Genomic DNA, 25,508 nt, shown 5'->3' on the forward strand with positions numbered 1-25,508 from the left:
TAGTTACAGTTACATTTTAATCACTGATTAAAATGTGATTCTTGGTCTTTAATAACCGTTTATAAATGGATATTTTTATTAATTATTATATTGCATAAAAGATAATTCGTTTTTCAAACTTTTAATCTAAGTGCATTTTTATGTTATCCATCTACTGGGTATATTTAACCAATAACTTCGTATTTTTAATGAACTACAACAACTTCATGTTAAAGTGAATTTAGAAATTTATTAAAGTGAAATGTATAAATATACAAGTTAATGTTAAACTATAAAATATCAATATTTTTATGAATATTTTATCCGATGAATAATAAAAATGTTAAAACTTGTTTATTGCAGGTAACTTAATTAATAGTCTTATGTATTTTGTATGTAAATATAATATATTCTACATTAAAAGCGCAACATTCTTTGATTTAAGTGCATAAAAACTGTTGTTTAATTTCAAAAAGATAAAATGTAAGTAATTCAAGTTCATTATTATCAGCTTTAATTCTTATAATTATCTAGAGTAAACATGCTATAATAGGCTGACTTAAGGTAATTTTATTTTTTAAAAGTTATGAATAGATGAACATGATTACATGATTACAAGAAATCCTGTAAAATATGCATATTTATATTATATTGGTTATACATAATATATATTAAGCATTAGTTCACCCCGATTTAATGTTACACGTGCACTTTGAAATAAATATTTAAGGCACCTGATCCGAGGTATTGATGATTTTTTAATTACGGACAAATTCCATTTTATTTCCAAATTAATAGTGTAGGTGTATTTATCCATGAATGTCTCGAAGTAATTATGATTAAAATTCACCATTAAATTTTACGATCACAAAGTATAAGTTACGAGTATTTTCTCAACAACAAAAAAACATACCGTTAGTCTTTTTAATGAAAAATTACGTCTGAAAGCACTTAAACTTGTAAGAACAGAAATTTTAAAAATTTATAATTGAATGAAACAATTTTTTTTAAATGTTGACCGTCACTTTGTTTAAATTTAAATATTTTTTTAATTATTTTGATAAATTTTTAACGTTATTTTTTCTTTTATACTCGTATATCGTAAATGTTTTAGATTTTTCATTATATTACAAATTAATTTGTAATTATTGTTTAGTTTGCTTATATTAAATTTATCCTATTGTTATTTTTACTTTCCTTCTTACAGTATAGTTCTAAAACTATGCTGAAAGACGGAAAGTATGGTAATCAATAAATAAATGAAGTAAGGGGGGGCGTTTTAGGTATTTCTCGACTTTCATGACTCAGGATCCCCAAAAAACAAAAATTAGGGGCTAATATTCGTTTGTCTATTGACATGTTTGAAGCTTAATCAATTATGACTGGAAAAAACAGATTTTGAAGAAATTTTGTACAGATTCGTGTACTTGGGGCAATTTTTTGATAAAATTTTGCGGTCAATATCTCAAGGGGAGAGGTAGATTTTTTTTGGGGTCAATTTTCCCAAAATTTTGCAGACGTACCTCATTTTATATTAAGCTCAGTATGTGCTTAACTTACCATTTATTAAAAAATTTGCTCCAAAATTCCCCTTTCCCAAAAATAAAAAAAAGCTATATTTCTATTTATTGCATATTTTTTAACCGAATTTTTTTGTTTTCATAAGCATACTAATACTGCAAGTGATCCCCAAAAAAAGATACTTTGAGAACAATATTGGGGGGGGGGCCGATGAAAGTAAAAAATATGATTTTCTGAATTTTTTAAAACATTTTTGGTTTATTTTCTGTACATTATTTTTCCACTATGTAAGAATAAACAACCAATGTCAGCAAAATATTACAACTTTGATTTGTAAGTTACGTAATGAAACTTTGGTTCTGTACGCTGTAATTTTATTTTATTCAAGGCTGTTGTGTTTAATACTTTTTTAAATATATATCTTAATTTAATAACATTTTAATATAATTATTATTATTGTTGTAAATATAATATCAATTCATGTAGTTTTATCTTAACCTTAATAAATTTAGTTCGTTTGCGTCCAAGTATTCAAAATTTACCCACCGGGTTGGTCTAGTGGTGAACGCGTCTTCGCAAATAAGCTTTCGAACTCGAGAGTTCTAAGGTACATTACCTAGTAAAGAAAGTAACTTTTATACGGATTTCAATACTAGATTGTGGATACCGGTATTCTTTGGAGGTTAGGTTTCAATTAACCACACATTTCAGAAATGGTCGATTTAAAACTACAAGACAACACTTCATTTAAACTCATACATATCATCCTCTGAAGTAATCCTGACGTGGTTTCGGAGGTTAAACAGTAAAGAAACAAGTATTAAACATTTTTTAAATTTAATTTACATGTTACATATGTTTAAAAAACATAATGAAGGTGTAATTTTAAATTGCTTTAATGTGTTTAAATTACAAATTTCAACCGCTGATCAGAGGTTTACTTTTATTATTTATTAAAAATTTATCTTTTTTATATATTGATAAGAAATTATTATTTTTTAGCTAGTTTTAAAATGCACCGTACAATATTACTTAACTACTTATAATTATTACTATTTTAAAAAGGTCCACAACTATCGTTTAACTTATTAGTAAAATAACTATAAAGTTATAATTGTAAGTTAATATTCAGGATTAGACATTCAAATTTAGAAAATTAAAAAAAAAAATTATAATAAAAGAAAATTTACAAAAACTGACAACAAATTGTTATACTATGCTGGCATTTATTATTTAATCTTATATAGTGGAAAAATAATGATATATGAAAAAAGTTCAAAATAATCAAAAAAATCAATATTTTAGATCGGCTTCCCAACCCTCAAATATTCCCAAAGTATTTTTTTATCCCACCTGCACTGCTAATATGTTTATGAAAACAAAAAAGTTCGGTTAAAAAATACGCAATAAATAAAAATAAAGCTTTTTCGATTTTGGGGAAGGGGGAATTCTTGGGCAAATGCTTTTTACAAATGATAAGATAATCAATCATTCACGTATGTATTGAGCTTAATATAAAGTGGATTATGTTTGCAAAACTTTGAAAAAATTGACCCCAAAAAGTTATTTACATTTCCCCTGGTGATATTGATCCAAAACTTTACCAAAAACTTTCCCTATATACACTAGTCTCTATACAAAATACCATTAAAATTGGTTTATCCAGTCAAAAATTATTAAGCTTCAAACACGCCAACAAACGCACATACGAACGAACATTACCCCCCTCACCACTTTTTTCTTTTTTGGGGATCTCCGAGTCATGAAACTTCGAGAAATCAAAAAAAACCCATACCAAATTTTTTAGACTGATTACAATACTTCCCTTCTTGCAGTATAGCACTAGAGCTATGGTTCCCGGGAATTAAATTAAATTATATCAAACATAGTTTATTTTTAGCTCTTAATTGTGTGCTGGTGAAGGATGCTTACTGAACTGGAAGTTATTGTTCATACCGGACTTACCCGTGATTCAACTTCGAATGTTGATATTTTACATTTAATTTAATATACTGTATTTCTCCTACATTTTATATTTTTATATTTAATAGTTTACTATGACTCTAATCCTCCATTATAATTTTTTTTAAGTATGTTTATGAATAGAATATGAAATCGTATAAGCAATATGATTATCCTATAAAAATTTCTCATCACAAGGAAACTTTTATAAACTGCTGTTTGCAAATAAAGGTCACATACTTCTTGCAATTAATTTAAAGTATGTAATCAGAGAATCACGTCTGCAGTAATATTTATCTAAATTACTCGATGTGGAAGAGGTCAACAGTTTTCATGTATAAATCATTTAAAAAATGACAGCGATTTTAACTGAAACATCATTTACGAATTGAATTCGACATTCCAGTACTTTTTCCACGTTTTAATTACTGTTAAATAAGAGTAATACGATTATTCTTAATTGCTTTAATTCATTTATTATTTAATCCGTTTAAAACTTTTTAAATCACGTAGTTCACGAAGCAAATTAAAGTAATTTAAAAATGAACAATAACTGTTACCGTTTATTTAATTTAATTTACTTCAAGATGAAAATTTCGCATTGATCTGACGACAAAGTTGTAATACTTTCCTAGCATTGGTTATTTTTTTCTTATACGAGTGAGAAAATAATGATACGTGAAAATAAACCAAAAAAAATTTTTAATTAAAAAAAATCTATATTTTTAAACTTTGATCGATTCCCCCACTCCAAAATATTTTTTCGGGGTCACTTGCAATACTATTATGCCTAGGAAAATCAGTTAAAAAATATGCAATAAATAAAAATATAGCTTTTGTTTGATTTTAGGGGAAAGAGAAATTTTGGGGCAATTTTTTTTTATAAATGGTAAAACAAGCATGCAAGAATGTACTTAACTTAATATAAATAGGGTTATGTTTGCAAAATTTTGAGAAAATTTATCCCCAAAAAACTATCTACCCGATCCTCTGGAGATATTGCAAGTTTCTGTACAAAATTTCATCATAATCGGTTTATCCAGTTAAAAGTCTTAAGTTTCAAACACGCCAACAGACTTATACAAACTTTATCCCCTATTTTTTGTTTTAGTTTTTTGAAGCCCCTGGGTCATGAAAATACCCTGGGTCGAGAAAAGAAAATACTCATATCCCACTTTCAGACTGATTACCACACTTTCCTTCTTGCAGCATAGTTCTAGAACTATGCTGCGACAGTTAATTTACTTAGGTGGTCTAGGTGTTATGGATTCAGAGAGGGAAAAAGATGGACTACAACAATGACTCTACAATATTCCAGTGCTGACTTAAGTGAATAAAAGTTAAATTTTACCCATTATAATTTTACAGTTAACTAAGCATGGTCATTCGCTGAAGGATTGCATAAGTGAACAATAAAAAAAAAATAATAATAATATATATATATATATATATATATATATATATATATATATATATATATATAATATATAAAAACCACAAAAAATTTATTTGATTGTTCTTTGGGATTTATTTGTAAATATCCAATTCCTAATATTTATAAAGTGAACTATTATTATACTCTAAAATGATCGAGCCTAAATAAATTTTGGGAAAAAAATAGATGGTCTTTTAAGATTGCATTCTGTCATAGTATCCTTTTAATTCAATCAATTTTTACCAAATTTTGAAAAAAGTACGCTATTACTTCCGGTTGCTTGGTGAAAAAGGAAGGGGGGCGAAAATGAATTTGTTTTACGTTTTGAGGTGTGACGAGTACGAAAATACCATTCACTTAAATTGGGGTTTCCTTTTATATATATATATAAATACATACAGAACTATGTATAAAATTTTGTGGAAATTTCGGATACTACTTTATCAATTTCATTTAAATTTATTTATATTGTAGTAGTATATCAGAAGTTGTGCATGTGAGAATTTGATAAAATTTGGTTAAGTCGTTCTTGAGTAACACTCAAATTGAGTGTTAAAATTTAAAGCTGAAAAAAAAAAATTGAGATTCTGTTGACTGTGTAGTGATGTAGTGATGAAACTTGTTTGTGTGTAGAGTCTGCTGGTTAATCGAACGTACGTTGTGCGTTGTAATTTGAAAATCAGAACGTTTCTGACTACAATATAGTGAGGGAGGTAAAAATATAAAATCTTCTCTGCAGAAGTGGGCAAGAGCTATTTTTTTATATTACATGTAAAACCTTGTGCACTGTTTTATATATACAAACTTTTAATGCAGAAAGAGATAAATTTCTTTTTATTTGCTATCTTCATACTACACGCTTCACGACCCACATTTCTTAATCGACTAAACTTTTACTCCGGTCAGTGGTTTTTTAGGAAGCATTTCCACATAACAATGTGAAAGCCTAGATAAACTTTCATCCGTTTGTTTTATATAACTCATGTTATTTACTGATAGCACACAGTGTTTTTTAATTGTTATCAATTACTACTAACTTTATTATTTTTATAGGTTATCAAAATGTACTGGTCTATTAACAATCAGTAAAATATAAAAGTATCATAGTAGAAAGTTAAATAATGTACTGCTTTGAATGGTAGGCTTTTATGTACTTTAATACAGTTTCAAAATTTTTTTAAAATAAAATTTCAAATATTATTTAATGATGATACAAGTTTCTGGAGTAAACTTCCTTCTAAACTCATCTATTATTTTTTGTTAAACAGATCAGTACTACTTAAACAGCAAAAAATGCTGATCATGCGGAAGATTTCCTCAACATTTTCTATAAGGAATTTTTTTAAAGTTGTAAACTTCAATGAACGATACCAATACTTCTAAAAATATTTTAAACGCCGAGGTTTTTGAAAGATAGATTAATAAAACAAATCGTAATAAACTCAATACTTTGATGTTATTGTGCCACAAAATTTTATAACCAAAGTTATTTATTGAGATAATTAAAGAGATTTTTAATGGTTTAAGAACCAGTTTTATTTCGCACGTTCGTCATTTTTATGCGAATTTATACTTCAGCGTTCTATTTCTCCTCCTAATTTTAATTTACTGTAAGTTTTATTTATTTAATATTAAAATACAAAGAAATGTATTGTGTTTGAAAAATTTAATTTATATGGACCTTCTCTGATAGTAACGTTTTTAATTAATTTTATCTTAATCATAATCACGTACGAAGTAAAACCGAATAATGTTTTCAATAAAAAAGATTTTAGTTTATAATACAGAATTCAAACCATAAATCCGTATAAAATAATTAAATAATTTTTAAAGTAGAACGGAAATCTTATACATTTTACTCTATTATTAGGAACTAAACTAACAGGGTGTTGCTGCTAAGGTGTTATAAAGTTATGTTGGGTCAGCCAGACTTAAAGTACTGGGTTTGATGAAGCGGAACCAGTTCTGCTGACACGGTCATGCAGTTTATAAGACCTACATTTATACCAAATTGAGTCCGGTTGATAAGTTAATAATATTCATCTAATTTTGTTAAATATGCGAATTGTTTATGTAAAAGTACAAGAGATTTATCTCATATAAAAATAATACTTCATTTTACCACTACGTTTTACCATTACGAAAATACGTTTTACCACTACTTCCTTTTATTTTTCATAAAAAAAGCTAATATAAAATAGAATTAAAATAATATAAAGAAGGTTAAAAAAATGATAAATTTCGGTGAATAACTGTTATTTATCTGGAAAAGTAAACAGATAAAAATACCGTAACTCGCATATTTATCCTTAAATATGTGATGCCAAAATTTCATTACCTGCGTTAAATAAAGTTTAAACAGCATTTTCTTCAAAGTTAAGCATATTTTACTACGTAGGTAATTATTAACTTTCCATTTAATGTTATTGAAGTTAGTGTGTCATATATACTATGAAGAAAAGGTAAATTCAAATACGGCAAAATACTTCTGACAATCTGTACAAAGAAGTCCAGGCTACAAACAGACGAATATACGTCATTAGATTAGTGTGAATAATTCCGTAGTTAAATTTTATTAACATCAATAATCATTTGGCTTCTTTATCAGTAAATACCTGTGAGATTTTTTATTTTATAAGTGTCTCCAGCGGCTCGCACATACCATGAGGCCTTATGGTTTTCAATCTGTAGTTTCAATGTATATACTAGCATTCCCGTCGCGGCTTTCCCCGCGCTATTTAGTTACTTGCGTTTCCCATTGCAATCGTAGCAGATAAGCACTAAACAAAAAATCTGATGTGGACACTACATGACTTTTTTACGCCTATTAAATAACATATACCCACCCATTATTTTTAAAATGAAAAGTACATTCAATTTTATTTCATTAATAACTTCTGATATTTTTTTCATTTTTTTTTTTTTTGTTATTGAATTATTATTCATCGAACATTGTTTTTTTTACAACCAGAGGTTAATAATTACTAATAAATCAATATATTTAAATTAAAAAAAAAAAAGAGATGAAGTCTGATTCAAACCGATGTGCTTCCCCTAAGATCCAAATATTTCATTAATTAAACTCTTATTTGACTATAACTCAGAAACCAATTAAAATAAGTACTACTTATGACATATCTTGAAAAACTCTCAATGAGGGCTTATTACTGCAGTTAAGAAATCGGCTAAATCAATTTTTTTTTTTTATATTGAACTTTTTTGGTCCAGTCGATTGCAATAAAAAGGGGAGGTTGCATAACTAGATACTACAACAGTCCTAAATTCAAAATGTCAACATCCTACGGCTAATCATATCTGAGTTATGCGAAATATATATGTACACCGTATGTCACGCCGAAACTAGTCAAAATGGATTCAGAAATGGTCAAAATGGATATGTCCGTTGAAATCTCAAATTTTTCGCGAACAAAATACTTCCTTTAGTTCGTAAAAGGAAGTAAAATCATTTCCTTCAAACTCACTTCAACTGTATTATTTTTTTTGCAAAACTTTTAATAAAATTTTATTTATCTTAATTATACAACCGTATGCAAGTTTGTTAAACACTTTTTTTATTTTTTTTTATTTTTTACACTTTATTCACCAATGCACTTTTTCTGACCACTTAAGAAAAAGTGTCAGAGCTTAAATACTTTTACCTGCAAGATCTTCGGGTTTTTTTTTTGCTTAGGTACTTTTTTGATTGCGAGATCTTTCGGACGAATTTTAAAAAAAAGTAAAATTTTATAATATGTATCTTGTCCGCACAGGTAATCTTCTATATCTATATATAAAAATGTTAAGTTCGTTTGTGTACGGCTTTCAAAACTCAGAATGTTCTGCACCGATTGAGCTCAAATTTTAGCACGATATATAACCCGCATCAAAGATTGTTTTTATCTATTTTTAATAAATCTATCTATCTATTTTTAATTTGTACATTTTTAATTTGGAAATGTAAACAAAGGAAAACCAATCAGATCAATGCAAGATGGCCGCTGTCAAACACAACGACCAATCACAGAGAGCCCGTATGGCCGTTACCAATGTAAAAAAAATCACAACTGATTAAGTAACAAATTTCTTTGAATTATATTTAACAGCTAAACATCTGTATTTTATTAAAAAAATAACACCAAAACAAAAAGAAAAGCCACCAAGAAGGATGACTTACAGTAAATAAATTAAAACACCCAACTTTCTTATAGCCCAGATAGACTTAAGACTATGCAAAACAAAAAAAGTCGAAGTAACCAACACACAGAAAATAATATCCCTACATAATGACAAAAAAAATCCTTTGTTAGGTTATTTTTTTACATGTATATGATCAAACAATCGTTTTTTGGTCATTTAGCGTTCTTTGCTATGTAAAAGCAAAGAACAAGATTCACAAATAGTAACACTGAAACCACACAACTATGTATTCGATTTTTTTTGTTTTTTTCTAACCTCCGAAACCACCGTTATGCATTGCTTCAGATGATGATATGAATGATATATAGCGTATGAAAATGCCATGCCTGACCGGGATTCCAACTCGGAACCACCGGATTAAAGTCCGAGACGTTACCACTCGCGCCACAGAGGCCGGCAAACATATTCGTTAGGGGCCGAATAAAAACACGACTTACCAATATGGCGTTGTGTGTCAAACCAATTTTATACGGATTATAATTACTTTTAATACGCGAAACCCTTTGCAATGATTGCACATTAACTTAAACTTCTTCAAAAATTATTCATTTTGAACTAAGCCACATTTTGATATCATTGGTTTTCTATAACACGGCTGGAATTCTTTTCGTTTCATAAAAAAAAGGCGTTGTCGAAGACAATAACCGAATTCTCTTCCAAAGGACATAATACACTGCTAAACTATTTCTAAATAATTCAAATTCGTGTAATTTTTTTTTCGAATCGCGTTTTTATCAAAATCTCACCTTTTTCTCAATTGACCTGCGGGGTTTTGTTTTCTTTGGAGACCGTAATTCATTAGTAGATTCATACTCGAGAATCAAGTTGTACACTGAAGCAGCACAACTTCTACTTACATTAGCAGTTTATTAACATCTCAAATCAACGCCGTTTGATTATTCTGTAATTTGTAAGCATTACTCTGCTTTTGTAGGCATTTAAAATGATGTGTTTTTTCGCACGACTTAAGAGCATTTTTTTCGCAGCCCACAAATCTTTATATATAAAAATGTTAAGTACGTTTGTATATGCTTCAAAAACTCAAAATGTTCTGCACCGATTGAGCTCAAATTTTAGCACGATATATAACCCGCATCACAGATTGTTTTTATTTATTTTTTGCATCAGTCACATACTCGCGACCGCGAGAAAACAGTTTTTTTAACGGTCAGCTGTGTAACAGTGACCGCGCCATCTGCCGGAAGCGAGGGGAACACTCGCCATACTAGCTAACGACAACTGCAGTCACATGTGAAACAATACCTGTTCCCAATTACATTGTTTATTAACAAAAAAAAAAAAATGTATCCACTTGCATCTGATTCAGATTATTGTACAATCTGAATTAAATATTCACTTTAATCGAGGTACTTTTGTGTGATCGTGTCGTGATTAAGCTGCGCCTTTCACCAAGCTCTGAATTTATTAAAAAACGACCAACAGTGGGATATATGTATTAATGACGCGTGCAACACTGCACATCCAAACCAAATCAGCGCATTATTCGCAATTATATTGACCGCTTGCTTCCCTTCATCTCCCACAGAGTTATGGGAAAGATATCGATCGCATATGGCTGAGGATATTTTGCATAGGGTACGCCTAGAAAATACCAATATGACCATGGAACTTACAGAAGGCACTTACAACAAAGCATTGATAAATATTGAAGATATTTATCAAGTGCTTAGCTATTGCAAATAAAGTTCTTAGTCAATTAGGAATGCCAGCACCCACCCGAGCTGCAATTGCTTCATTTGATGTGGATTTACGCCGTGAACAGAGTTGCAACATTGGTCATCTTCAGTCATATGTCCAATCAAACATTCCCAAATCAACGCGTGAACAGAAAGGCATTTATGATCGCATATTGCAAATGATAAATGACGGAGTTGGGGGGACCTTCTTCTTAAATGCGCCAGGAGGAACTGGGAAAACATTCCTCATTAGATTGATTCTAGCAACGGTTCGATCAAAAAATGACAATTATCCTGTTGTGGAATATTAATAAGCCAAAACTCTGCAACGGCACGCGACTTGCAGTTAAGAAATTCATGAATAACGTAGTGGAAGCAACGATTTTAACGGGGACTTTCAAAGGTGAAGATGTCCTCATTCCTCGAATACCAATAATCCCGACCGATACACCATTTTAATTTAAAAGATTGCAATTCCCAATTCGATTGGCATTTCCAATCACAATCAATAAAGCTCAAGGTCAATCTTTAGAATAGTGTGGTTTAGATTTAGATGCGGATTGCTTCTCACATGGACAACTGTATGTTGCGTGTTCCCGAGTCGGCAAACCAGATAGCCTTTGTATCTACGCAGACAGTGGAAAAACAAAAAAAATATTGTATATCCACAAGTATTGCAAAATTAAACTTCTATGAAACGTATGCTTTGTTTTATTTCTCATCCATGCAACCACAATGTGCCACAGCGAAGTGTGGCGGGTAGAGCTAGTATATATATTTAGAAAAAAGCCTATTTGTATATTTGTTTCGTAAATATTCAAATCGGATCATAAATACAATTTCTCAATTATCTCAACCCCAGTGCCATCTAGCGGGTCCATTTTTTTTAGAGGTATTTTTTCCATGTCATACATATTCTGAATATGAGCAAATCGAAGGATAAATACAATTCTTCGAAATATCTTGACTCCGGCGCCACCTAGCGGATCCAAACTAATTCACAAACCTTCACAGCCGTACAGACAACTCACCAAAATTTCATCGCAGTCAGATGAATGGTATAGGAACGCATACGGGACAAACAAACAAACATTCATTTTTACATATTTGTAGGCTATATATACATACCAATCAGTAGCTTCCTGTAATTATTTGATCAGCTCAGAAGGTACTATACAAATTATACTAATTTGGTCTAGCTAGACACTTGAGAATTTCCTTATCTATAAAAACCTCCCTCTTTTTCAAATCTTCTCGAGTCCAAACAGTTTTTGTCAATTATTTTTTATTCGCGTTTTATTAATAATATTTTAAGGTCGACCTTCATCCTCAATTTCAGATGCGAAAACCTAATACAACAACCTTTTAAAAGTATTTTCTAGTCGATCATCTGTTCACCGCGATCTTGAGATTAAATATTTAGATGATGGTTGAACCGTTTTTTTATATTCAAAATCTGAAAGAATTCTCTTTGTCATCAATGAACTGCTAAAAGTTACCATACAATCTAACGAATTCCTGCCTTTTTTCTAATTTCGTCAAATGTAACTACGTTAATATTTCATTCCTAGTATTACATAACATTGTCGCAAAAATTGTCTATAATTTGTGATAAATTTCATTACATTATTCATTATAATTATAAAAACTTATGCTTTGTAAATTTTAGAATGGAATTATGTTGATTTCCAAAAAGAGGAAAGCTGAATGAAGAAATAAAAATTTTTGATCGCAGTTAAGAATGACCTAGATTTTGCAAAAATTGCTCTTTGCGATATAGATCAAATTGTTTGGATGGATCATTTCCCTTAAAGATATTTGAAGGAAAGTAAGAGAGGATAACTAAACAAAAACAGAGATCGAGAAAATAGGCCAGGAAATGCGACGAGCAAAGTAATTTTAGAATAAATATTAGTTTCCTTGAGATTAAAGCAAAGAAAAACCGACTCTTTGAAAGAGAAGAAACTACTTTGACAAAGTTAAGCGCGTTGACAAGAGTCAAATTAGCTTTTTATCTTAATGTTGAAAGGAAGAAGATAAATATGATTAAACAAGTAACAAAATTCGCTTATTTTTGTTTCGTTTCGTAGATTTTTCCAAGATTACAGTTCCGTGAAAGACGTCTTGAATTAGCTTTCCTGTAATCCGAGTTAATTTACGTACATGCAATAATTGTTACACATATTAAGTTCAATAGTACAGTTTCCACTTTAATGTCTTCAAACTGAAATGAAATTAATACGATCAATTAAAGACCGTAGTATTTCAAAAGGCCTTATTATAAGTAGTAATGTTACCAACGGATTAAACATAAAATAACCTATTTTAAAAAACCTTTCCTTAATATTAAGAACAGCTTTCCCCTGATCATACCTCAGTTAAATGTAATAGTTACGAGTACTACTAAGTGGTTTTAAAAAGATCGATAAATTTATACAATATGAAGGAATTCGAGCAAGCCGATAGATGGTAGAAGGAAAAAAATAGATGTTACTAGTAGAAAAAGAATGCAGCAAGATTGGTAAATAAAATTAATTTCAATTTTAAATTACATCTTCTTTAATTACGTAATGTTTTATTACTAATACTAAAAAAGAGACTTTATAAAAGCTAATGCGGAAATGTATAAATCTATCACTATATAATTAATTTCAATTGAATAAGTAATCTACGCAGTACAAGATCTACAAGCCATAATAATGGTAACAAATAAGTAAACATCATTTTTTCCTGAAATGTTATTCTTAATGATAAAATTTATGAGGTTAATTATTGATAATTAAAAAAAAATAAAATTATTCCTGTAGCAATAATAAAACTCTTGAATTATGATGAAACAATTTACCAGGTATTAATGATGTAATTTAACCATTAAATAATGAGTAAATGATCATACAAATATTTAAGAATTGAATAATAAACATTCTGAAATATGTTGGACATAATTCCTTTTTACCAAAGGCAAACAAGTCAGCAAAATTATTTTCAACTAAATCTAATTTTATTTCCTTTTTTTCTCTTAAAAAATTGTAATGTACTAAGTTAATTAAAAAAAGTAATAGTAATTTTCATTGCGAAACCTACATCGAATTAAACCATCTCAATTATAATCTGGCAGTTTATTCTTTTAATATGTTTTTCATTTTATTGGAAGAAAATTAAAAAAATTGTCACCGTAGACACAACACAAATGCCCAATACAGTTTTTTTTTTTACTTCCTTGTACGAAGTAAAGGAAGTATTGTGATCGCGAAAAATTTCGGTTTCCAGATTTCAAAGGAAATATCCATTTTGACCACCTCTGAATCCATTTTGACTAGTTTCGGCGTGACGTCTGTATGTACGTATATATCGCACATAACTCAAAAACGATTATCCGTACTATGTTGAAATTTTGTATTTAGGGCTACTGTAACATCAAGTAGTGCACCTCCCCTTTTGATTGCAATCGACTGAACCAAAAGTGTCCAAAAAAAGCCCAAAATCAAAATAAAAATTGGATTTTAGATTTTTTCATAACTGCAGTAATAAGCCCTCATTGAGAACTTTTCATGATATATCGTAAGGAATACATATTTTCATTGGTTCCAGAATTATAGCCAAATAAAATTTTAATAATGAAATATTTGTATATTAGGGGAAGCACATCAGACCTCATCTTTATTTTTTTTTTAATTTAAATATATTGATATACCAATAATTATTAACGTCTGATAGTAAAAAACAAATTACGGTGATAAATAATTCAAAAACAAAAAAAAAATGAAAAAATATCAGTTACTAATGAAATAAATTTTTTTGTACTTTTCATTTCAAAAATGTATATGTAATTTAATAGCGTAAAGGAAGTCATGTGTTGTCCACACCAGATTTTTAAATTAAATGCTCGGCCTACATGTTAATTTTTGAGTTGATAAAGTATGAAAAATCTATTGGATGAAACGTGGTTCAAGTTTCATAAAGGTTTTAGCTTCAAATACGTATGAAGTACACAATGATAATAATAAACAGAAAGTGTTAAAATAAAAAAGACATTAACTTAAAGTTAAAGACATTAACTTGCGTGTTTATTCTGTACAGTTAATGAATGAATAGTGCTAATTTTAAGTTCTTTGTAAATACCACATCTGGTATATCATACAAATGTTAAGAAAAATTATCTATATAAATATGAAAGAATCAGTAATAAAGCAAAATATTAATTTTATTATAAAGGGGTAATATCTGTTTTTCAAGGCGTGTACTTGTTTCTCTGACAAGAGAAAGAAAGTAGGAATATGAAAGTACTGTACATTTAAAAGTAAACGGGTGTGTCGGACAGTTCATCACTATTATTCCAACAATGCTACATAATGGTACTAGTAATGATTTTAATTCATCACGCATGGTAGCAAAATTTACTCTTAAAGTCTTACTATTCTTCATTTCTTATTATCTAGTAAATAATTTTGTTACGCGAATTATCAATTTTATGCGTAATATTTCATTAAATAGAAATTAATCATTAAAATTTTACGATTGTTAATCCGCATTCTTCTTCAATCTTTATGGAAATTATAAATTTAAGCTTACTTTATACCAAAAAGAAAAATGTAATAAACCCAATTTATATTCTTTTTTTACTACGAAAACAACTACACTTCAATTTTTTTTTTTTAAAGTCACGACTTATTGAAGCATTTATTTATATCGATTAAATCAACCTACGAATACCGAACGTGTCGTGTCGTTATGACAGAAATATCCACGTATACGTCATTTCTAAATAATTCAAATAAAAGTTAATTATAAGTTAAACAAACGTATTGCATTTAAAAATGTAATACTTTTTCCTTAAATAACGACATTGTTTCTATTTTTATAAAAGATATGGAATTAACTTTATTAAATTTTATCATAAAATAACGTCGCTCTTAAAATAAAATTAAAAATCTGATGTGGACGGTGCATGACTTCCTTATACGCCTATTAAATTACATATACACATATTTTGCTGCACATATTTAAACTTATTTCATTTGGAAGTGAGGTACGACCCTCCATTTCTTTAATAAAGTTGACAGTTACACAATTGCATTGTGGCAGACACCACATTGCATCACAATATTTTGTGGTGTCCTTATCTGCATTTTATATTAGTTAATATATTAATTTTGTTTTACTTCGTTCAAATTGTCATGAGGTATAAGTGAGAACTTGTCGCATCCGTAAACACGCCACACATCGGTTCAAATCCGACTTCATATACATAATTTTTTTGTTAATTTAAATATATTAATAATTATTAACCTCTGTAAAAATGTTAGAATTAAAATGAAAAGTACATAAAATTTTATTTCACTAAAAACTTCTGATTTTTTCATATTTTTTTTTTCAATCAGAGATTATTAACTATTAATAAATCAATATATTTAAATAAATAAAAAAAGTTAAAAATAAAAGAAAATTAGTCGGAAATTTGAGAATCTCATTTCATCTATTTCTATAATGCATTTTAGAATATGAGAAGAATATAATAATTAAAATTTACTTTTAAAAACAAAAATAAACCCGAATTTAAACATTTTAGAACACGAAATAATCTTTTTTTCCGGCCAAATACATCTATTCAGAATCGTAATTAACAAACAGCATAGACCAACCCGTATTTCTCCTATGTATTTTTTATCAATCCTATTTAAGTTTCATAATTAAAAAATAATTACTGAATTAATTTTCTAAAATTCAATAATCTCGGTAAACGGTCTTGACCGTTCGTTTTTCCAGTGGCAGATAGTTCAGATTATCAAGAGAACTCACTGTAAGGAACAACCCAAGTAGAATTGACCATAAGTAAAAAAATTTATGTGGATATCACATTACTTCCTTGTACACCTATTAAATTATACATATACATATTATTAAAATGGAAAGTATACAACATTTTATTTCAGTAATAACTTTTTATTGTTGTTATTGAATTATTATTAAACTTAAAACTTTATTTACGATCAGAGGTTAATAATTATTAACAAATCAATATATTTAAATTAAAAAAAAGGAGATTAGGTCTGATTCGAACCGATGTGTCTTCCCTTGTAAGATCCAAATATTTCATTAATTAAAATTCTATTTGACTATATCTCTGGAACCAATGAAAATAATGAAATAATAAACTTATGAAATATCGTTGAAAAGTTTTCAATAAGGACTTAATACTGCAGTTAAGAAAAGTCCAAAATCCAATGTTTTTTGGATCTTGGGTTTTTTGGACACTTTTGGTCCAGTCGATTGCAATAAAAAGGGAGGTGCACAACTAGATGTTACAACACTCCTAAATCCAAAATTTCAACATCCTACGGCTAATCATCTGAGTTATGCGAGATACATACGCACATACGTACGTACGTACATATGTCACGCCAAAACTAGTCAAAATGGATATATCCGTTGAAATCTGAAAACCGAAATTTTTCGCAATACTTCCTTTACTCCGTACAAGGAAGTAAAAATATTCCGGCTTGGTGAAACAAACCCACTGGTTTGGTCTAGTGGTGAACGCGTCTTCGCACTCACTGATTTCGAAGTCGAGAATTCTATGGTTCAAATCCTAGTAAAGGCAGTTATTTTTATATGGATTTGAATACTAGATCGTGGATACCGGTGTTATTTTGGTGGTTGGATTTCAATTAACCAGATATCTTAGAAATGGTCGACCTGATGAGACTATAGAAGACTACACTTCATTTACACTCATACATATCATCCTCACTCATCCTCTGACGGTGGTTCCGGAGGCTAAAGAGAAAAAGCAAAAGACTTGGATAAACAAAAAAACTAATGGTATATTTGTATTACACAAAAAACGAATGCAGTTGTCTACTATTCGTGAATCAAATAATTTGCAATATATGTCTGGATAATTTCGGAATGCCATACGACTCAATCAGTCTTATCATTTTTGTTTCTCGTTTATAATATCTAATTGGATTTTTTTTTAGAGATTAAATATAAGTTTTCTCACAACATTTGTTCGTTAATTGTAATTAATAAAAACAGTATATTACTTTTATCGGAGCTATTACAAACGAATGATTTTTTTTTTCCCCCCACTGTACTTTAACGAAAATATGTATGACATAATATGCAATTTAATAGTACCTTTATTTATATACCTGCAATCATATTTTTCTGTTTTTGTTAAATTTGTTCTTCACGTTACCAACCTTCGGATAATTGTAGAAATCATTTTCTTCAACATATCATTGATTTACGTATAAATTCGTATAAAGTATGTATGTAATGTATCTGCTACAAAATTACTTTTCCATCAAAAACAAAGCCACTCTAAAACAGGATCAGGTTTCTTAAAATAAAAGAAACACCCTCGTCTATCACCGGAACTGAATGTGAGGCATGTGAAAACATTCCACTGACCTAAAAACTGTCCAACCACACCCCCTTTCCTAAAAGGTAAATTATACTGAAAGTTTTTTTTTATTATTATAGAGGAATTTCTAAAAATTTTACAAAACTGTAGAAGTGTAAAATAAACGTTTTATTGAGTTTTTGATTTACTAATATAGAATAACTTTTAACTCAATTTTTCGACACGGGATATTTTTCTTCTGAATTTAATTAGGATGAGATTGTAATAGAATATTAGTATTAGTTATGCTGTTAATATACAAACCAAAGTTGCTTTTATCCTTTTAAACAATACTGTAAAAAAACGCTGATCTTTTCTAAGGTAAACTATTTTATAACGAAACCTAATCTAAGACGACGACTTCCGCTGTATCATTCGGTTACACTGTCGGCCGAAGTACCTATCCACAAAGATAGTGAATCTAAAGAAAAAACAGCTCCTAACTATAATTACTTCGAACGGAAGGGTAGGAAGAAATGTAACCTTATACGATACCGAGTATTTTACTGTGACTAATTCTACCTACTTATTTCTTCTACATCGTTTATTTTCAGGATGTAATTGGTTTATAAGTATTGCTTACGTTTCCTACAACTTTTGCATTTGACACTATTTATTGCATTTAAGGTTTGCTAAGTGGCATCCCTTTCTCGTTTATTAACAATCAACGTGGATGAATTTTACTATGGATGCAAGACTTAAATTCAGATTACAGTTTCGTATTATATTTTCCTAGGTGATCTGATTACTTAAAAAATAAAGTATTATTTAATTCTTTATTCTCTTGTAAACTCTGAATCGTAGAATTCCCAAATCTATAACCTTAGTCGCTTATTATTAGTGTAATTTAATTAACAAACACTTATTTATATTGAAAGATATGACTTCATCTGAGTTTTATATTGATATTATTTGAGCTATGCCTTTACCGATGAGTGTAAAACTTCATAATAATGGCGCCTCGCTTCATAATATCGTTAAGAATTTAAGGTATTATTCCTCAATCAATGTTCTATTGACGTTTGCAACTTCATTTTATAATTGAAATTTTTCTTCAAAAAACTGAAGAAAAACAAAGATTATATATTTTTTACTATTATTTAACCTAATAAAAATTTTCTCGTCAATCTCCCTAGCATTTTGGTGTTTTTCTACCAATCGTTTTCCATTTATTGTTCATTTTCCGAACGGTTAAAAAAAAAAACTATTTTTATATAAAAAAATTTAATTAACTAGCTGCAGTAACCGCTTCGAAGAAGCACAAGTACTATAATAATTATTGAATTAAATGCATCAATGCTGCTCATAAAAAAATTAAGTTAACAGATAACTTTGTAGTGTGATATATTGAACATCGCCGGTACTTTGGCGAAATATTTAATCTTATTTTTAATTACAAATTTAAATTCATCTGCCACATAGTTTTTTTTTTGTTTTTTTTTAATTACTGTACACATTTACTGACATACTGTTCCCTGACGTTCGCCGCAGGTGTTTGGAATGTAAAGTGGTGCCTGACCACGAATTGACGCGGGTGCTCTCTGGGCATGGTGACTTCAGGGCAAAGCTCTTTACCTTTCATCTGGTTGATGATCCAAATTGTCCGGAATGATCCAAATTGTGGGCGGCCGGAGACCGTTTCCCACGTCTTGTACGATTGTATACGGTACGCCTACGCCAGGAATGGATTGCTCCGTGACCTTAGGAGACTCGAGCTAGATTTTGATGTACCGGCTTTGTTGTTTTCTGATGCCGGTTTGAAGTTGTTTGTGGCGTTTGTGAGGAGCATCTTTTCAACTAGGTAGCTCGGACTGCCCGGCTGATTAGGGTTGCATGGCCCACCCGAGTCATGCCTCCTGTTTGAGTCAGTCGGGACTCCGTGTAGGGAAGGGCGGCCCGCGATTGAAGATCGTCGGAGTGTGTTGTGAGCAGAGCATGCAAGGTTTCGAGATTCGTTCATGTTGACTAGGACGTATCTAGGCTGTTGGGACAGCGATTACGTTGAAATAGACGACCGGGTTGGCATTTGTGTGCCAGTCCGAGGAATCTCCTGATGACGCCGGAGGGTTACCGAGGATGGCTGAGGGGGGACATCTTAGCCTGGCGAATGCCTCTATGGCATGTAAGTTCCGAGGGCTTTTGAGGACTGCAGGCGAAGGCTTCGGCCTAGGAACTGCGGGGGTGATGGACTACCGGAATAGTCCAAGGTGGGTGCCTCTTCAACAAAAATAAAGATGACCATATCAAAACGAACATAATTTGATAACAAGAGCTAAATATTAAAAATTTAAAAAAACACGGCTGCAAAAAAAACATTGCTCTTTAAGGATACTTACTAATATAAGATAATTAAAGAGCGTGCGGGTGGTAATTTTTTATATAGTATACTTTTTCAGATTTTTCAAATTTATTTCAACATATATATATATATATATATATATATACATTTAAATAACTTATGACACTCATGGTAAAGTAAGGATTCCAAGGCGGCATCATACATCTAAATCGGTTCAGCCATTGGAGCTGTTGTGGTGGAACAAACATACGTACACACTCCTTTTTGGGCAGCCATGTAATAACTATTCCGGATTGAAATAATTACATCCTAATATCTAATTAATTACTGGATATTTGTTGGTCAAATCAGACGAGAATAATGAGCAAACGTTTGCTACTAAACAGTTAGTAATATATATATAAATAAATATAGCTTTAAGACTATTCGTGCATTTCAAATAAGTATGGTTTCTTTGTTAGTAATAAAAAAAGGATAATGTAATTTCATTTCAATTTATGAAGACAAATGTAAATAGTGAAATGAAGTTGTAGGTTAACAGAAATCTTATTGGAGCATTAAATAAAACCACAAGTTATTTTTTACCGCTATTATTAAGGGAGTTCTTAAGCTTCAAATTCCATCGGCAAAGATATAGATCGATTACTTTAAGAAAAGATATTAAATTGCCGTAAATTTATTTCTGCATATTTATTGTACTAATTAATTACTGAAGATAATTTATTATGTAATAAAGTCGATTAACGTTAAGGTACGTGTTAATATGTAAGGAAATTGTGATGGTTGTTGACAGCTGTTAGAAAGAACAGTATTTTTTTCTAATTAAGAGTGGAATGTGGTCGTATAACCTTATTAGGATTTCATGCATAAAATATTTCTGAATTTTTTTTGTTGTTTATGAAATAATCTTAGAGGCGTAAACATTCATATGTATTACTCAAGCTTCAAGTATTCTGTATCTGAATTAAGGAATGATTTTTTCTAAGTGTAGGTCTTATGACAGCCACAATGGTTTCCTGTATCTATCCATGAAGTGTATTCTACATTTCGATTTATAAGTTTCAAAATCTGTTTGAGAAAATTAGGATAACCTTGACCTAAAATAAATAAACTGTCTTTATTTTGTAGCAACTTTATCCTAATTATTTTTTAATATGTGGAACTTTTGGGGAAATTTAAATTGTTTCATTAAAAGCTACCAGATGATAGCTTTTATTTGTCTACGTGTTGAAATATTATTTTTGAGAATTTTTTCTTCACTTCGGAACCTGTAAAAATCCTCGTACATAATTGCTTCTTTGACAATACGTAGAAATGTTTGATAACCGCCGTCTTTTCTCTACATAACAAAACTTTCTTTAGTCGGTTATACTTTTAAAAGTCTATTGGCTCTCTTTATAGCAGTCAATAAATAGAGACATAAATTAAAATGAAACTCTATAGTGGGAAAATAATAAATATAGTTTCTTGAGAACGGAACCGTCCCCGGAATATACCTATAAATCTTAAATTATGGAGTTTTGAATTCTGTTTTGATTTATAAAAAACGAACAAATACTTTTAAAATTTCTTCTCTGCAATCCTCAACAATAGAAAAGAGCGATGTAGTTGTGAACAGCAGTTGCAGAGTATATTCAGTTCCTTTTTACTTTTACTATGTTTATTATTAAACTATTGTTCACAGATCGTTAACAATAATTTGATTTTATATGAGGTTATAAAGCTTCCGTCATAACCGAAATTTTTCGATTTTGACGAAACTGATTATCGATTAAGCATTAAAAACAGAAATTACATAATTTTTTTAACCTGAAAAAACTATTCGGATTTCCCGCTTCCAAAAATTCATTTAAGGGAATATAATTCCCTTAAAATAAATTATATTGAATACCTGGAATATCTTGACAGAGGTCTAATTAATGTGCATGATTCTCTCTCCCATCATGATCCAAATCCGTGTACTTTTTAAAAACAACCTCATAACAGTCTTACTAAAACATGTCTCAATTTTTCCAACCGATATCCTTTTCTGGATCTTAAAATAGTATTTTTAGAGGATATTGACCCTTTCAGACCACCATAAGGTTGCGTTATAAACATGCTAAGGAGTTTTGTATTTCTTGTTTTTGTATTTTTTGATATACAGACATTATGTTGTTATTATTATTACTATTAAACCTGAAAACTATAAAAATATTTTTTGAAATATATTAAATTATATATCTTGTTTACACTAGATTCTGATCAGTTTTTTATGTTGTTGTTTTAAATTTTACGTCTTTCTTGATAAATGTTAAAATTACATCAGCCGTTTTCAAAATAAAAATTTAAATACCAGAAAAAAAATAAATTATAAATATAGATAATATATTTATTCTTCATTTTTATTATATTTAGGAACTTGTAGGCCGTCTAAAGAACGACAAAAGACAACTACAGGTTTGTTTCATAACGCAATACACAAAGGCCATCCGTAAACCCCCTCGATTCACCTGTTTAGGTTAGACGAAGCACCTGTTAGGGTAGGTAGTAGGTATAGGTAGCCGTTACCGAACCGCTTCATATAAGAACTACCTATATACCTGGGCTGCTAGTACAGGACGCCTACGGTTAATTTTATTGAGGTCGATAATATTCATATATTAAGCTAATTTAGTACAGAAAACCTAATATCGGAATATCGATATTCGATATTTAATATAACAGTCGGTATTACGTTGATGACAGTTATGCAAGGACTACCACCACTGGATGCAAATTATTTGATAATATACTGTTACCTGTCTAGGAGTGGTCTCAAATGAATATTATATAACACATATTTTACAAATACAATCTAACATGCTTACTCGGACTATATAAATATACCATAAATTAAAATTACATTGTTGCGTAAATCAGTATTAATATAATTAATTTCGAACAAGTATTACTGCTAATATTATTATATCAATGTGAAATCTTTTTAAATGCCTAATTAAAATTTTTTTTAGTTTAAAGTATGTTTTACGTAGCCAAGTAGATTATTTTATCTTCAAAATGCGAAGAAAATTAATAAACGAAATTAAAATTTAATTTAAAAAAAAAATTGATATTTTCGTAAACTTATAATAGTTTTATTTAATCATATTTTTTTTAATAGCTGAAATTAAGCAATATAATATCTTCTCTTCTTGTGTTCTGCCTGGCACCAGGCTCCTTACACCACCACTACCTCCTCCATCTATGTTCCAAGCCTTCTCATTCATCCCTTGTAGTTTCTGATAAATAATATACACTGTTTTTAATATATATATATATATATATATAATATATTTAAAATCAAGTTTCTCGATTGTAATATGCTTTTACAAATCAACCTTTAATAATCAAATCATCTTGTTCTGAGCCTGTTAGTAGATTAAATGCTGATCATATTTATTGCAATATCGTTCGGTGTAGAATATCAATACTCTCTTCTTAAATGAGTTAAAATAGTTCGGAACTTACTGAACCAACTTCGACTAAGGGAGTTTTTTTTATTCTCATTTTGATTTCCTCCGCACTAGTTGGTTGCTATATTTTGTAACGTGGATCGTTATGTATGTATTGTATTTCAGTTAAAAACATTATTATTTCAGGTCATTTCTTTTGTAGTAAATCATTTTTCATATATGTTTGAGCTTTACTTAGCTAGTGAGTAATTTTGAACGAAATAGATTGAAAAATAAACATTTATATTTTATTAAAATGAAAATAATTATGAAAAAACGTATTCATATTATTTGACATTTTTCAGTAAATTTAATATTAATTTATAAATTAATAAATATTTTTTTTATAAATATAAATAAACAGTAATAAAAAAAAGTAACAAGTTGGTAACAATAAATCGAGAAATTGAATAATTAAATTATTTTCAAGAAGATAATAATATCCCGTACAATAAAAAAATCCATATAACTGATATAAAATACGAAGTTATTCATTATAAAAATATAAAAAATGAATAATGTGCTGTATTTTATTTACGATTAATTATAATTAATTGTTATTCTGAAGTAATAACTTAAAAGAAAGCAGTATGTAAAATTGTGTAATACTAGTATTTTTTTTTCAGAGCCTTCTTCACTAATATTCTGCGATGGATAAAAGAGAATTTCAGTGATTTTATTCCAGGATCAGGTAAAAATAATTTTTACTTATTTTTGATATCTTTTTTTGTTTTATACTACCCTAATAGAAAATACATAATTTATTTATGAAGTTAGTGTTTGTTTTAATTCATGTACGTTATGGAATATAGTAGAGTAAATAATAAACAGGTTACATATATCAAACCCACCAGGTTGGTCTAGTGGTGAACGCGCCTTCGCAAACCAGCTGATTTCGAAGTTGAGAGTTCCAACATCGAAATCCTAGTAAAGGCAGTTACTTTTACATTTGAATACTAGATCGTGAATACTGGTGTTCTTTTGTGGTTAGGTTTCAATTAACCACACATCTCAGAAATGGTCGACCTGAGAATGTACAAGACTACATTTCACTTGTTCTCATACACATCAATCATCTTCATTCATCCTATGAAGTAGTACCTGACGGTGATTCCCGTAGGCTAAACAAGAAAAAAGATTACATTTATCAAAAAAAAATATAAATTTTTAAAGATTAAATTTTGTATGACACATACCAGTCGGTCATTCCCGTCAAGGCAGGCGGCTTTGTCCCCTGGACTCCCCCTCTGTTGTCTCATGCTTGTGAGAATAATAAAGATAAATAAAAAATTAGTCTCTTCAATTATAAAAAATATCAGTGTATTTTAATTTCTTCAGAGTAACGGTTTGGCCAGCACAGAACCCGAAACTTTGAGTGATCTGAAAAACGCAGATTTCAAAATAGCCTGCTTCAATTTAAAAATATTTATAGCTGGTTACCCTTTGTGCAAGTAAAAATTTATTTTGCCCGGTTCTTAGCGTTTCTCATTTTATTTTTTTATTTATTTTTTAATGTTTTTTAACCAAGTAACCGGAG

General features: G+C 29.4%; 1 protein-coding gene across 3 annotated transcripts in view; it reads left to right on the plus strand.

Annotated features, from left to right (window-relative positions):
- Positions 1-25,508, plus strand: part of LOC142321657 (uncharacterized) — a 361,563-nt gene that overhangs the window by 197,236 nt on the left and 138,819 nt on the right. For all 3 annotated transcript variants that reach the window (XM_075359921.1, XM_075359920.1, XM_075359923.1), the window contains one exon: positions 24,598-24,662. The gene's annotated coding sequence lies outside the window, so the exon portion shown is untranslated. The remainder of the gene's footprint in view (positions 1-24,597; positions 24,663-25,508) is intronic.

The sequence above is a fragment of the Lycorma delicatula genome, chromosome 3, assembly GCF_047948215.1.
Source record: "Lycorma delicatula isolate Av1 chromosome 3, ASM4794821v1, whole genome shotgun sequence".
Taxonomy (NCBI): domain Eukaryota; kingdom Metazoa; phylum Arthropoda; class Insecta; order Hemiptera; family Fulgoridae; genus Lycorma; species Lycorma delicatula.